The sequence below is a fragment of the Sitophilus oryzae genome, unplaced genomic scaffold (assembly GCF_002938485.1).
Source record: "Sitophilus oryzae breed Bouriz unplaced genomic scaffold, Soryzae_2.0 scaffold_1961_pilon_pilon, whole genome shotgun sequence".
Lineage (NCBI taxonomy): Eukaryota > Metazoa > Arthropoda > Insecta > Coleoptera > Curculionidae > Sitophilus > Sitophilus oryzae.
Genome location: NW_022146681.1, coordinates 7566 through 21196, shown reverse-complemented (window position 1 = coordinate 21196; position 13631 = coordinate 7566).

The window sequence follows — 13631 nt, the reverse complement described above, 5'->3', positions numbered from 1 at the left end:
TCTTGTTGTTTTTAACCACTTTTATTGGTTTATTTCAAAAATGACAGGTCATATTTCAATTTTATTGGTTTGACGGAACGATGAACGACAAGCGGACGCGGATACGTATAAACTCGCCTTTAGATTTTTGAGACTTGTCAAACTCTTGCCAAATTATAGGTTATAATTTTGTGTCAACTTGAGATGATGCATTTTGATTCGTGTTATTACGTGTGTTTTGTGTCTTTTGAAATCAAGTGGAGGAAAAATCGAGGGAAAATTAACTGTAGACCCAGAGCACAGTTTATAGTTAATACTCGCTGCCCAGGCAGAAAGTCTTATACAACAATAAAGTTACCATCAATAAAGTTTGTATACCATCTCGTCGTAGATAAGTGCATCTCGTATATGCTACAAAAGGATCGTACTAAACATATACCACTGGAGTAGCTGTAAAATATCGACACACGATAGGTAAATAATGGATTTTAGTACTGCAGAAAATTAATGTCAAAAGGTACTGGTTTAAAAAAAATAAGATTAAAGTTAACTAATCAACCTTTAAGATATAAAATTGGGTAAGTGTAATAATTATAAATAAAATAGTTTGTTTTGCCGCACTGCTCCACATTCAGTGTGTTTTAAAGCCGTTATTGCAATGGGAAATAATTCAAAAATGAATTATAGGGTGGGTTAGGGACTTATTTATTTCGACGAGGCCTACATATTTGTGTAAATTTTTCAGCTCAGAGACAATAATTATTTCCAGAGATTTAAAGTTTGTAGGTACCGTTAAGATGGCTTAGCCATCTTAGGTTCGCAGACGATATTGTCCTGCTGAGCACCGACATTCAAAAACTGAACACCATGCTAAAGGAGCTAAATGACCAATCCCAGAAAATTGGCCTTAAAATGAACTGGAAGAAGACCAAGATAAAGAGCAGCAATATCCATAACATTACCGTAGACAACGTTATTATTGAAAACGTAGACCATTAAATATATTTAGGTCATAAAATCAAGCTAGGTAAGGAGAACCAAAATACGGAGATCAAACGCAGGATCCATTTGGCATGGGTAGCATTTGGAAATATGAGTGATATTTTCAGGGATAAAAAGGTGCCCATCAACCTAAAGAAAAAGGCTTACGACGACAGCTGCATTCTACCTGTGCTTACGTATGACTTAGAGACTATGGCAATAACCCGAAAAAAAGCAGAACAACTACGAGTAGCACAAAGAGCCATGGAAAGAATCATGTTGGGAGTCACCATTAGGGAAAAAATCAGTCAAACCAAACACCAACATACGTCAAAAAACAAAATTAATAGATGTTGTTAAAACAGTGGCAAGTCTGAAATGGCAATGGATAGGACATGTGGCAAGACAGGATCCAGGCCGATGGCCCCAAAAAGCCATCGTATGGAGACCTAGGGGAACAACAAGAAGTATGGGCCGACCAAAAAAGAGATGGGTCGATGACGTCAGGGCAGTGGCGGGAAGACAATGGATAAGATTGGCTAGAGATCGCGAAGCATGGAAAAATCTCATACGGACAAACAACATTGTAAATAACTGCGTCGATATAATTAAAGTCATGATATGTCGTCGGATTTATGGAAATTAACACATCACACTCAGCCGGGGGTTCCCCCAACACACGGGTAATTAACATGAACGCGGCATAATTTTGCGAAATTACCTCGATAAACAACGGGGGGATTTTTTCGGGTTTCGCAATTTTAATCGGTGTTTCAAGCGGATTTGTGTTTGATGCTGTTGAATGCATAAATCGAAAAATTAATTCTGTTACAAGTATGTAAATTTTGTAATATGGAAATGGTAATTTAGGTAACAAGGAATTTTGGTTTTGGTAAGGTGGTGTAACAATAAAAAATTAGTTGATATAACTAAGGTCTAAAGATATAGGTGGTCGAATATTTGAACAATCTATGATTAGCTGATGGCACTGTGTTAATTGCTGACAATAAGTTGACCTCAAATTTAAAGAGGCAATAGAATGATAACGTCGTCTAATGACATATCATATGTCAACTTTTGACATTTTAGCTTGAAAAAAAATCGTATTTTTAATCATATCTCAATTTTTTCAAATGGAACGAGGATGACTCATTAGAATATATGGAAAAAGCATTTTTTACGAATAATTTGGTAAAACACACTTGGTATTTCGAGTCAAGTTGTCGTTATGAACCGCATGTTACAATTTCAAATAAACGATATGCGAAAATGTCAAAACTTGACAAGAAATGTCATTCTATTCAGCGTCTCATTTTCAGTCTATTCAATGTAGTCATTTCCGACGAAACAAGAAGTGAACAAAAACAATTGAATTCGTCAATCAATCCTGTTTTATGTCATATACTAACATACCAAATCTCGTTTTTTTATCTCAAAAAAATAAAAAAGTATACTAATCAAAAGAAAACAAGTCGCAGAGGCAAAATACAATTCTTTACCCTGGCCGTTATTATTACCTCCCCGTTATTATGAATATAAGTCAAATTCGAGACACAACAAATACAAAGGCATTATAGGTGCTTCACCCTGTAGCCCGAGCGCGGCACGAGACGTGTTTTGCATAGTTAATTCGTTCTATGGTATGGGCGTGGCCCAGTCTCCGTGATTGATTTATCCCGTGAATAAATAAAAGGAAAAACCGGGAAAATAAGAAGCTTACGATAATTATCCGACTAATAGGTGGCATTGTACAGGGTGGAGATTAAGGCTTATGGTAATAAGACGTGGACGTACGATCGATATGCGGGATGCGAAATATGGGTCGTGGGAGGTAGTGTATGTGTTGCTCGGTTAAAGGTTTTGATTTGGTCACGTTACGAAAATGCAACACAGTAAAGGTTTTAAGATTGTTTAATGATATTTTGTTGGTTAAAAAGGTTTTGACATAAGACTTTGACAGTTTTGTAGAGTGGTAATGCATGTTTGAAAAAGAAAAAATAAACGGCATCATAAGAGGTGAGGTATGTATCTGACCTAATTCAGCATACAAGATATTAATTGTTTGATGAAATATGTGATTTCAAGGTAAGATTAATCGATCTCTTTGTCTTCCGTAAAGGGCCGTTTAGACTCTCAGTTAATTTACCCAAATTGGTTTGCACAAACCAAACTGATTCATGGCAATACATGTTTTGGTTAATTTTTAAGAGCGAAATGAACTGATTGCGACCAATTTGCAATTTTTTCAATAATTATCGTTACTCTGGATGTAATCTTTTAATATGACGAGATGGTTTTGGTGACTATTGGCGTAGCGTCATATTACGCCGCACTGGATACTCTATACTAAATTAAAAAAAAAAATTAAAAAAAAACGTTAAAGACTAACAATACAGTCCTGCTTTTAATAAACATTAATAATGATAACAGAACTAACGATATTAATGAAAACATCTGTAAATACTCAACAAGTATACAAACAGAACAAAAAAAGTAAAAAATACCCTAATACACTAATACAGTTGTTGGTACGTCCGTTCATACTGTATTTGAAGCTGCATGTTATATCATATTGCGTTATGCTTTCCCATTCTTCGTTAAGAACCAAGCGAAGTTCATTTAATGAAGCTGGTACTGCTTCGCGACCTTTAACCATCCTGCCAAGCATTTCCCAAACGTCGAACGTGATGGGCAATTCATAGAAGTATATAGTTCACAATAATTACCAAAGCTGGCTTGTCGCTGAAAAATAACTTGAAAAAGAAATGATAATTGAAAAAAATTGCAAATTGTTGGTGGCAAGTTTATTTATTTGAAAATTAACCAAAGCATGTATTGACATGATCCAAGAAACAAAATTCTCAGGAGACATAATTATGACCGAAAATAAAGTTTTAGATTCTCTGCACGTGATACCTACATGACCACAGACGCTAGAGGGGGCCTGGTATGACGAACAGGGTAGTCCCATCCGTTATAGTAATGCGTCTTGGTGCAATTCCCTGGCCACGACATTACAGCCAGGGATAGGATAATTAGATTCTCCTTAGACCCAATGAAAGTGCCAGAAGGGATTCCACCTAGCACGTGATTAGGAGCTTCCCCACCAACGATAAGGTTTCGCTCGCATCTCTTAGAGGAAGAAAAAATAATATTAGTATTCCTTGCTATCTTCTTACAGAACACCAAACACCAGGACACCTTATCACTGAGTGCGCCGAGACGACGACCGTTCGTGCCATGAAGTTTGGTACGGATGATATCGAGGATGGTGAGCTGGCCTTTGTGGAGCCGTCTCAGATACTGGCTTTTGTTAAAGCCCTGAAACTGTATGATGAGTTATAACTCGTTATAACTCAAGAAAGGGGAACACACAATAGATCTGTAAGGTCGCGGTGATTAACTCCCCTAAACATTCTACATTCTATCTTCTTACGGATTCACCCGATATAATCCGGAGTTTAACCATAGCTTTTTTATTGCAAATAATTAATCTTCATACAATTTTATGACACCCGTATTTTTTATTTTACTTCAATTTGATCCCATTTTTTTTTTTAATTAATCAATATTAAGAATTTCAAATTTACATTTTTGCAATCTCTGACGTCACCTATTAAAAGTGCCACGGTTTGCCACCAGGTACAAACATAAAATGGTACAAAGGTAAATAAAAACCATTTTTCTAAATGTATTTTAAAGTAGATATAAAATTAATTGTAAAATAAAACTTAAGGAACTTACGTTAAAATGATCTTCACAGCAAAATCTCGTACATTTGCTGACATATTGTTGTCTTGCCGCTTCAAACCAGGCTCTTCGACGGTTTTCATCTAAAGGAAGAGTTATAAAAACTTTTTCTGGAGAGCCTTCAGAGTTATTTAGACAGCCCTTCACAAAACAAACTTTAACACCCTTCATTACAAAAATAATAAAGAGGGTAAAATAAAACAAAATTGAAAACTCTTAAAAAGTATTTAGAGTCAAACACAAAATCCACAAAATACAAATCTAACCTCGAACCCTCGAACCCTCGAACGCCTCGAACATCCGAACAACTTTGGTAGGGTTTAGTGCTTCGATAAAAATGGCAGTAACCTGTTAATTATAAAAATTTAAGTTTTAATTTCTAGTAGTAAAAAATATAAAAGTTAATTTAATATTGGTGTAATAAAGAATAAGCCCACATAAAAAGTATTTTAAACGATCTTAATATAACTAGAAAAATCTAACGTGATTTTAAGATATATGGTGTCAATACGGTAGCATAGAACTAGACACGTCATAATATTATTCTTCAGAGGCTCGCGCCATCTGTCAACTATTCACTCAAATACTAATAGGCGACGTCACAATTTTCTACGCGTCATTAACCAGTGAAATTTGTTTTGAATTTGATTTATTATTTATTCCTTAATTGTAACTTCGTTGCATTTCTTTTTGTATTGAGGAGGTACTTTTTAATCACTTCAATTGAATTTTATATTAAAAATATCAAAAATTTACTATGGTTAAACACCGGATTAAAAAAGTGTCAAATTCAATTTCCTCAAGAGGATGTTAGAAAAGAACCGAACCCAAAGGCACGCATCGCAATTATCGATCGCCCGCGAAGTTATGATGACTTTAATTAAAGCGGATCGGGCGGCCGATTCTCCGGAGAGATGTAGGTCGCAGGTCAATAATAATAAGTTTTCTCAATTAAGGAGACCTTAATTAAAGTGCTAAAATTAGTTCCGGGCACAATGTCTGTTTTTAACAGCGAATTAACTGACTCTGTTCACTCAATATCGGACTATAACGCCGCTGTCTGAAATCCGATGCGTTATTTAATTGAAACGAATCAAACTGGATATCAAGTGCAATTGTCTGATAGAGTATTTATTTAATGGGTCATATGATATTGATAATGTAAGAGAAGTATTGTATAGCGTTATATCGTAATCAGGGGGTATTGTGTTATGTTATTGATACGCGATTTTCAAATTTCATTGTTTGCCAAACATAGACATATTCGGGCGCCGGGCTGACTAACTGGAAATTTAAATTTCCAGACACGGTTTCATTAAGGATGTGAATATCTACAATTTTTATCTCAAAAAAAAAAAAAAAAAAATAGCTTATAATGGAATTACGGCAATTTTTAAAATAGGCCGAAATTGTTTTTTTCGGAAATATCTAGTAAGCCATTTACTTTGAACTTTTCAAATGTGAAAGGCGCTATTTATGACCCCACAAAACTGCAATTCTTCCCCATTTAACCGACTGCTCGTATTCTCCAGTAGTTTCCGAGATACCATAGAGAAACATCGTAGGGAAACTCACCTGTATATTTATAATTAATTTATGTAAAATAAAAAAAAATAAAATATTTGATTAAAAGAAATATACAGTGTGTCCCAAAATGAGTGGCAAGATATTTTAAGGGGTGGTAGATCTGGTCAAATAACATATTTTCTCTTTACCAATTTTTAAAATAAATTGAAAATAATCCGAGTTATTTAACTTTGAAAATTTAACATAATTTCGCAACATTTTGATACCGCCGGCAGATATCGTCAACTACATCCAATTACCTGGATCAAGGCCGGATTTCAGTTAATTCGACGCACTGTGTTGCCAAATGGACAAGAATGTATATGTTAAAAGTAAGTCATAAAATCACAAACACCTGAGGAGTTTGCCGAGATGCATTACATTTTTAAGATTGTGATATTATTACATAAAATAATTTGAAAGTTAAAATGTTAATAATGTGTTAAAAAAATGTTTTTTTTTAATAAAAAGTTAAATTAAAAACTTACCCCAACATTAAAAAAGATAGAGACAGATCGATGTATCTATGACAGTTCTCTTTTTCGAAAATACACTTCACTTAATAATACCGACTTCACTGTTGCTGTTTACTTGTAGCATCTATTATAATAACTTAATAACCCAGTCCCCGTTTTTAAACACATTATTTTCATATGGCCTAATCACCTTTGAACCACTGATTACAAAACACCTTGAAAGCACACATTACTTTGGATACCTGTTCTGAATGAATAAATTGTTGAGAATTATTGTCTCTTACCGCCACTTTCCAAACTACTTTCAATCTAAGAAAATACATGTTTTCACTCACACCAATTTTAAATTACGGATTTGTGTTTTTTCGCTATTTTTTCTATGTATTTCAACAATTCCATGGACAGCCAAACCGTCGCGTCGGCCGTCAGCCAAGAGACCGGCGCATCACTGGTAACTTGTAACTGCTCCTTTGTCGCTCCGCCGTGTCGAGCTTGCGTCATGCGAGGTTGCCGTAGTTTCGACAATTTCAAATTCAAGACACTCGAAGCAATCAATTCTTATTAACATTTTAAAAATAATTTTATGTAACAGAAAAACATGAAAGGAAACGAACAAAACACAAACGAATTGAAAAACAAAAAAAAAAAAAAAAAAAATTAAATTTCTAAAATGTATTTCGTCAATTCAGAATTCAATACATCGAAAACAGCCCGACGATTAATCATTCATTTTGTTGTTATTTCCTTTCATGTTTCTCTGTTTTATTTTTAAAATTCATATTTTTTTTTTTTATTATATAATAATAATTCTTGAATTGAAATTGTTTGTAACTACGGCAACGTAGCTTAACATCGTCGTCTGACGCAAGCCCGCCACGGCGGCGCGGCGACCGGCGACCGACGACTCAAAGAACCAGTTCACACGCGGCACTCTTGGCTGACGGTTAGGCTGACGATGGAATTGTCGAAATACATCGAAAAAAATTAGCGAAAAAACAAAATTACGTTTTGTCAATAATTGTTGAGTGAAACATGTATTTCCTTAGATTGAAAGAAGTTCGTAAAGTGGCGATAAGAGACAATATTTCTCAACATTTATTCATTTCAAGAAAGGTATTCAAGTAATGTGCGCTTTTCAGGGTGTTTTGTAAAACAAGTGGTTCAAAGATAAGAACAGAGAAAAATTTGAAAGAAAACAAACAAACAAAATGAATCGATTATTCGTTGGGCTGTTTTTCTAATTTCTTGAATTGAATTCTAAATTACGATAACATTTTAGGAATTTATTTTTGTGACCTGATTGTGAATAATATGAATTCATTTTATTAAATTTATTTCCAAAATAAAGTTATTTTGTTAGCAGCTACCCAAGCAGAATATACAGTAAACGCATAATACGTAATGTCTTAGTGTAATTTTCGTGGTTTTTTGTTCAGTTTTCATTGAAAGGCGGTTAAGTACTAAAAAATTAATGTTTTTTTTCTTATATTATTAATAATGAGCACTGATAAAAGATTAAATTTAACATTCCTTTAATTTTTGAGTTAAAGAATTTTGTCTATGAATTTAAAATGTAGAACTGGTTGCGCTGACACCAATGTGTCGAGGTACACTGCTGTCGCGCGCACTACGAACAATGAGGAGGTTGCGAACACTGCAAGGTTTAGATAAACCGTAGGGAAATCTCAGGTAAATAAACAAGTGGCACTAAAAAGTTTCTTTTCCAAATTTCCCGGAAAATGACAAGAAAAAAAATTATAAAAAAAAATATTTTCGCAAAAAAAACCGTCATAGGGTGTGGTTTCTAGGGGTTATTTCTGGGACCACCCTGTATATGATGTCAAGATCGTCGATTACTGAGAATGAAAATATAAATTGTGTTATTACTAAAACAGAACTTTGATTACCGTAGTTGATTGGACACACTCTTATTAACTTACACTCTTAAGACAATCTCTTAAAATAGAAATATAACACTCAGAACTTGAAAAACTATAGAACTATTAGTTATCATTTCACCGAATCAAAATACTTCTAGCAAGCCTCCAATGAAACTCTCAAGTTAATGTCACTATGTCTATTTACGCTGTCGGTCGCCTTTGCGCCGCTCTTCGGGCCGCTCTTGCTTTCCTACCGTTTCCCTTCATTACGATCGATTATCATTCCCCGACTTAAACGTTCTTTGATGATTCGCGATCCGCCGCCGCCGCCGCAGCCGCACGTGAATCATTTCACGGACGAGACGATGTAGTTTGGCTCGCGCTCAAAAGACATTTTCGGAAGGTGGGGCCTTTTTGTCATGCCGTCCTCGTCGTCATAGCAGCCACTGCCTCCTTTTTAATGCGAGTCGAGATTTAATATCTGCTTTGAACGGCGCGTCGCTCGCGGTTTTGTTATATTTCCACTTTGGAAACAGACATGCAGTTTAATTTAGGATAATTCCTTTAGGAGTTTTCACATATGGCTAGATGTTAACTTGCTTCGCGATGCTGTTTTAATTTCTACAGACCCCAATCACCAGACCGCTACTGACATAGATACGTACACCATTGCACTTCATTCCAAAATTCATCTTTTATGTTTCAAGCCGTGACACACGAGCTAACGTCACGAAAAGTGGTAACAATCGTGAAAGGGTGTTTACCCTCGTAGGAAGTAGATACCCACTCCTCGGAGGTGAACCAAATGAATGCTCGTAGCGTTTTTTTATAAAACATTACACTGCGAACGGACAGCTTTTTCATCGAGAGCAAGTCGTGGATAAGATTATTTCACTTGGAAAGAAAACTATTAATAACCAATCACAAAAAAAATAGATATTGGGCGCCAGGCATGTACAGAGGAAGAAAACACAGTTGCATATTACTTAAAAACTAATTGACTATAATTTTTCATGATGTTCTTTGCTGGTACATAACATTGTAATTCTAATAAATTATTAGTTTTATATGTCAAAAAAAATGGGTTAATAGTTTGTTGCTAAATATCTTAATGAAAGTAAAACAAAACCAGAAAAACAAAGAAAAAAAAAAAAAAAAAAAATCTAAATATATTTTAAATATTAAATCGACATTGATGTTCTTAACAATCTAACCACTTAACATAGTCTGTACGATATAACTTAAGATGGACGTTATTGTTTAAGACTGAAAATTGTTTTAGATGTTAGATGTAAAACTAGAACTTAAATCTAAACTGTACTGATTCTTTTGAACTTAAATTACACTTAACAGTAACACGTGAGGTGGGTCTCGCATGCTCTGTCTGTCTGTCGGCGATCCTGTTGCCAAAACAACAAAAGAGGCCAGAATGAGGACACCATGAATGAATACAGCCGTAGCCACTGACTAGGCTTAGAAATTGGAGCGAAGCAGCATGGGGCATACTGTGGCAATATGGAGACACTACCCGTACCTTGGCAACACTTCTAGGACCTTGGATAATGCCCGAACCTTGGAATCAATACATAGATATGGGCAGGACACCTGCCAAAACCTTGGACACAGTCCGTCCATAAAATAACGTACATGGGAACACTACCCATACCTTGGATACTACTAGGACCTTGGAAAATGTCCGTACCTTGGACACAGTCCGTCCATAAGAAAACGTCCATATACAGGAAATCACGACGGTTTACAGGGGAACACCTACACACGTGTCGCTTGGATACTACTAGGACCTGGATAATGCCCGTACCTAGTAAATAGTCCGTACCTTGGAGCCTAAAAATATGAAACTCTTGTTTTAAACCAAACATAGCGTCTGGAAGTAAACAAAATAAAAAGCCTTACCTCGAAATTACTTCCTGAGGGAGCTCAATAATAAAAAATAAAACTGTCTTTCTTCCATTGAACATTCTGGAGGACAAAGAAAAGGGACGCCAACGTGCCAGCAAAATACAAATTCAAGTTAAAGTTGGGACATCCAAAACTCCACCCTAAAAAATATGCATAATAATACAACTCTAAAACGATATTATCTCATCTTTACCTGTTGGTTTGAAAATAGACAAGATGCTGATCAAATTATTCAGCAGATTTAAATTTACACCATTTCTAACAAAGCCGGGACTACAACAGAGCGGCAAAACAAAATGAGGTTAAGCACGGAGAAAGTTGACAGAAGCGATGTAGACAGCGCCTCCACAGAGCATAACAGGCGTTGGTGTTCAAACGATAAACAGGGTTAGCGGACTTAGGAACGTTAAAATTACGCCAAGCATGCCAAATAAATTATCAGGAATCCGATGACGATACGCCAGACATCATATAATCATATATAAAAAAATACATGTAAACGAACCCTAAAAACGTTACAGCACATAGTTAGCACAGACAGATTTAAAGTTTTCTAACACTACAATAATAGGTGCAGGATAGAATTCGCATTGTCAATAAAAAATTAAAATAGGAAAAACTTTGTATAAACAACTGTATACAAAGGTTATTCCAAAAAGAGGTTTCGGATATTGATAAAAATAAAAGTTTTCCAAAACATAACCTACCCTAAATTCGATAATGGCAGTGCGTAGTTGGGCGTAGCTGGACAGAATTATACGTGGAACACAATACAATCTGCCGAATGACCACCACATCTTCTCCTCTGGACAATTTTTTTGTTTGAAAATTTTACATTACTGCTAACACATTTCTGGAGTTATGTTACGAATTATTCGCCTAATTTCTTCTTTCAACTGTTGAATGGTTTGTGGATTGTTTTCGTAAGCTTTGCTTTTCACATAGTTCCACAAAAAATAATCTAGCTGCGTCAAGTCAATCATTAAGAAGATGAAAACGAACAAGCTGTTACAGTAAACGTAGAACTATACCGAACAATAATTAATGTTTTTATGGATAAATAATGAACATGGATATAGAAAATATGTGGTTCCAACAAGATGGTGCGACATGTCATAAAGCATGCGAAACATTGAATTTATTGAGTACACAGTGTGGAGGGAGGCTTATCTCCAGGAATAGGGACGTAAATTATTTTGTGACTTTTGTTTTCTTTGTCTTTCACCTAAAATTAACAATTTTCCAAGATTTTACCCTTTCGTCATACACACGAGCGGAACCGTTTTAACGGCAAAAGTTCATTAAAATTCTAACAGTGTGTGCTAAAAAATAATATGTTTCATTCTGTTATGTGCAGTATTTCTGTGTGTTTAAAATTATTCACCCTACTACTTCCTTCGCAGTAAAACAAGTAATCACATGGTAGCGACAAAACTTTCGCATAAAAAGAAGGGTGTCTCTAACTATCCATTACTTGGAGCCAGCCGTCTTGGCAAAGATTAAACATTACAAGGGTGAGTATGATAATACGGTGTAATTAGGTATGTTAAGTAAAAATTGTTGAAGTAAATATATTAAATATTTGCCTCTCAAATTACAATCCTAACGCTTTATAAAAACATTTATTTTTCGAGTATAAGCATACAAAACATAAAAACTATTCAGACAAGTAAACACAGAGAGGTAACAGAAAACTAAACAGACGTTTTATCTCTAGGATTATTTAATTAATTATAAATCTAGTAGTTATTGTAATTTATTATTCGCGCTATAAACAAGTTTATACAATTCTATATAATAATTCATTATAATAAAATTAAATAATAAACATATTATGGTAATTATATTCCTTGAGATTGAGTGAAAAGTTTTGTTCTTAAATATTCACTATACATATTATTAACGCGTGTTCAAATATTAATCTTGTGGAATATATATCAACATAACACGAGATGTAATTAACGAAATATCATCGTAACAACAGCTATTTTAGAAACGTCTAGGTTTACTACTCATTCCACTGAGATTTATGAAAAAAAGTCCTTTGCCTTGGGTACAGATACCGACACGTTTTGGAAATAGCTCAAAACGAAATAAAATTGAACGAGGCAACAGGAACCGACAAAAAATCCCTCCACGCCCTCCTCAGGACTAGTTTTCAGGCGCTTTTAAGAATCGAAAGTAGGTCGAGGCAAACCTAAGTGGGCCAAGACAACTGGAAATAAACCAAAATGCAACTTTGTCGCATGGGCGATGAAACGCGACCTCGACCTGTTTCGAAGAGTTCTCCGCATAGTGTAGTGGCTGTTTGAAGCCGTTGAGTGATATTGAAAAGGAAAGGTACAAGAAGGTCCTACGTGGCACTTTCAACATTTTAAAAAATCAGTAATATCAACATTACATATGTGGTTCCCAACAAAAAAGATTTATTCATGCGAGCACACAGTATCAAAGTAGTGATGGGCATTACAATTCTTTTTAGTAAATCGAGTCACACGATTCAATTTATCATATTGAATCGACTCCTATGATTCGTTCATTTGAACAAACCACATGCAATAATTTATGTTTTCATAAATACAAAATCTTAACTGGCACTACCGGTGATAATTTGGCCGGACAATTACTCAAAGGACCAGAAAAGAAATATATAGTTCTTTCATTTGGTTTTCAACACTTTATGATACTATTAGCGTAATTGATTGATTATTTTACAAATAATATTAAATTATCAATCCAATTCATATACTATTATTAAAGACTTCTTAATACAAATTTATTATTTTGTTTACTTAATTCTGATTTAATAATCATATAATAAATAGTATATAATACCGTATGATCGAAAGTAAATACATCCAGTTGGCTTGAAATGAACATCGATGACATTGCCCATATAATTTTACATATAAAATGACAGCGATTTCATTTATAAACTATCGCTGACGCCGTTTTTTATCATATTGAGCAGAGGCCAACAAATATTTATATTTAGAGTTGCATAAACACACGATTTCGTCTTTTAGTCCGACATTTAATGGTTTATAGCAATACGTAACTGAACGAAGTACAAATTGAG